General features: G+C 39.7%; 1 protein-coding gene across 1 annotated transcript in view; it reads left to right on the top strand.

Annotated features, from left to right (window-relative positions):
• Positions 1-3,515, top strand: part of LOC104466656 (bifunctional heparan sulfate N-deacetylase/N-sulfotransferase 4-like) — a gene marked incomplete at its 3' end in the record, with an annotated part of 32,958 nt that overhangs the window by 1,393 nt on the left and 28,050 nt on the right. The window lies entirely within an intron of this gene.

Genomic DNA, 3,515 nt, shown 5'->3' with positions numbered 1-3,515 from the left:
AGCAGGATTTTTAGATAACATGTTTTATGTTGCATTAGTTTTTCCACATGAGCCTACAGACACACATGTATGTACATATATACATGGCATATATATATAAAATACCATTTATAGGCATTTTATGTATTCTTTCATTATTTCTGAGAATTAGACAGAACAATAGAAGATGGTTGCCTTTTTAAACCTCACATAAGTATCACTATATTTAAAAAGAACAAAAAGAGCAAAAGGAAAAAAAGGATGAAAAATTTGCAGGCACAGTTTGACTTACAAGAATTAGCAGGATAATTTTCTTTATCAGACTAGCAGATAAGTATTTAAAGTTACCAGTGACAGGATGGAAGCATAGCCTACACTTTAGCAAATGACACAACCATCTGATAAGGCGAAAAGCTCACAGATAATTCTTCAGAGGCTCTTTTAAACTTATTTTCATAGCCTGTGGTATCCAGGGACACCATTAGATTTGTTCAGAGTAATTTTCAAAGATGTGTGTGACTTGGAAATAATAGACAGAACTCAATAGCATGACAGTTACTTCCTTGCAATTTTCCACATGTGGGAATCATCATATTCGGAGGTTAATTGGAGTTCTTAAGCATGCAACATCACAGTCTCAAGCTTTTATTCTAAAGGGGTTTTTTTCCTGTAAATACACCAATGCTTTCATGAGCAATAAGCAAGCCTTTTGTTTTTAAATGCAGATTTCTATTTGGTTACTTAACTCTTATTTCTATTTCTGCAACTTCTAAATTCATCTGCCTCCTCATCCAGATCATTAAGAGAGGTATTGAAATAGCCAGCACAAGCAGTAGTCTCCTATACAATTAAAACAATTTTGCACATCAGAAACATTTGGGTAATTCCATTAGCCAATCCAGGCGTAAGCATGCTCATCAGGGCTGATTTCTAGCACCAGGCACTACAAGCACCTGGTGTCTTGAGATCTGAGCACGGTGCACAAGCTCAGTGATCAAGCGCTCTCTGTCTCCAGAAATATATGGTAAAATGCTCTGAGAAAGGGCTTCTATACAAGGGGAAATTAACTGGAAAGGTGGTCGTGGAACAAGTTCTTCATCAATAGATTTCCGCCTGAACATTTTTGACAGCGTCTTTTTCTGACATAGTTTGCTCCACTAAGGAAGTCTCTCATTCTACTTTGGTTAAGAAGCCCCTGTTACTACAATAAGAGTGTCCACGCAGAATCACTTGGAAATTCAAATCACACTTTTGACTCCATATCCTCACTAGGCAGCAAAACCCCAAGTCACTTCCTTTATTATCCAGCAATTAACAACATCGCTGGGCAAACCTTCCCGCCTCTGCTTGGTGGAGCAGCCATGCTTCACTACTCATTATAGGAGACACAGCAGAAAACTCCTGATCCAGGGGCTTGAGTAGGAGTTGGGTGGAAGAACTGTAGCTATTAAAAGCGGCCAGCATCGCTTTTATATGCTGCACACATTTACCCATCTGAAAACCAAGCAGTCCACACTGCTGAATACCTTGAAAATAACAAGAAAAAGCATTTGCTGGGATCCAGACTTTTTTTAAAAAAATATTTTTTAAGAGACAAAGTGGTCTTCTTTTTATGAATTATGTTTAAGTCAAGGTATGAAGGGAAGCTTCCATTCTTCCCACATTTCTCAAGTGCTAAATTAGCAGCCCACTTCCATTGCAAAACCACCAATAGTGCCACGCGCAGGATAAATTCCCTCTTCACCTCAAACAAGAAATATGGCAAAAACACTGGCCATGGAGAGAAATCTTTCGTAGGCACAGGCTTAGAACCAAGCTTCCTATCAAGCACAATAAATAGTTTCTCTCCCTTTTAAACTATGTTCACATGTAAAGCCCCCCTGCAATTTGGCCATCCATTAACACTCTGAATTTAAAACAGTGTGTTTCGTTTCAAATCAGTTACTGGGTAAGGATTTGTTCCTCAGGGTATTTCACAAATGCTTGCTACACAAATCAGTCCATTCTTAAAGACTGGACGTCCCCAGAATACATTAACATTCAAAGCAGGACACTTGCTAATGAACATAACTCTGAAATCAGAGGGTACTTTGGTTAGTTTACAGTAAAGGATAATTACAGCGAGTTAGAGAACAATCTCCCAAGTCACTTGGGGAAGGAGGCAATTAGGAACCAGTGGGCTCGCCTTCACCCCTTAAGGCACAGCAGCTTCCTTGCTTGAAAGGCAAAATAACAAAGGGAGATGATATTTAAGTGATGTCAAAGTATTGCCAAGCATTTTGAAGCAGCTGCTGTGACCAGCTGCTCGGAGAGGGTGGGGTTCTCACAGCAAGGAAGAGGCAGTTTCTGACACAGAGGCACCGTGAGGTTTAGGGTCAGCTTGTCCTGGGGGTTTACTGTAAGGATGGAAGTGGGGCTGGCTCTGATAGCTAGCTAAATCAGCACAGGCTCTGCATGTTGTTCAACAAGAACATGGCAGAGTTTGGACCATTTCCTTTCTTTCCCAGACTACATATTACAGGCAAGCATAAGAAAACAACCAACCACAAAAAACCCCCCAAAACAACAAAAAAAACCCAAACCACCAGACAAGAAACATCCCCCACAGTCCACATTTGTAGTGCCATGCACCTCAAAATTCATTTCATCCTTCTCCAAATAATGCAAGTGTAAAATGTCAACATCACCAATATGAAAGAAAATTTTTGTTATTTATAGAAGTGAAAAGAGAGAACCATATTAAGCTTGTAACAAAATAATTTCTCAACACAGTACAACCCACTGCTTTATGTCACAACACTGCTTCTCCAATGCCTTCAGTTCTTCACATTTGTTACTACAAACAACATAGATGCACTTTGCAGAGTGATGCAGGAGTCTCTGTTACACTCTTCTAAGGTGCTACACACACCTGTGTCCCTTGGGAACGCTTTTGTATATGTTGAACTCCCAGGTGCGTGCAGGAAAACTGCAACGAGCAGTTGCACACTTCCTAAACTGTATTAAAAATGCAAACAAATAACCTCACACTGTTCAACCTCTTAGGCATCTCCTTCCAGTGACCAAACATATAGTAACTGCCAACCCAAAGGCATTTGGGACTAGGAATGAGTCTTCTGATAACAGTATTTATATGTAACAGTAAAAAGATAAGCAACACTGTTCCTGTGTAATTACTTCCTGCAACTCAAATGTTTTTGTCTCCTCACAAAACCATATCTCATTTAGGTGCTTCAGGGATATACCTAGCTTTAAAAAAAGAGTGACATCAGCTAGAGAAACAGCTATTAGAGAACAGAGTTATTATGGGCTCTGTTTACCACAAAAGATCTAGTGCCTTGCATTATAGAAGTTGTGCAAGGTCACATCTGTCTAAGTAATTAAACAGGAACTCAGCAGAGCCACAGAAAGCTATTTTCCCAAGTTTTGTGGAGATCTATCAGGAACTCAGCAGAGCCACAGAAAGCTATTTTCCCAAGTTTTGTGGAGATCTATCTTGAGCCTAGAGAGCCTCTGCAAATGAATTTCTCTTTCCC

Source organism: Pterocles gutturalis, unplaced genomic scaffold (assembly GCF_000699245.1).
Source record: "Pterocles gutturalis isolate BGI_N339 unplaced genomic scaffold, ASM69924v1 scaffold2059, whole genome shotgun sequence".
NCBI lineage: Eukaryota > Metazoa > Chordata > Aves > Pterocliformes > Pteroclidae > Pterocles > Pterocles gutturalis.
The sequence above is the reverse complement of the archived record's forward strand: the minus strand, read 5'-3'. Positions and strand labels throughout refer to the sequence as shown.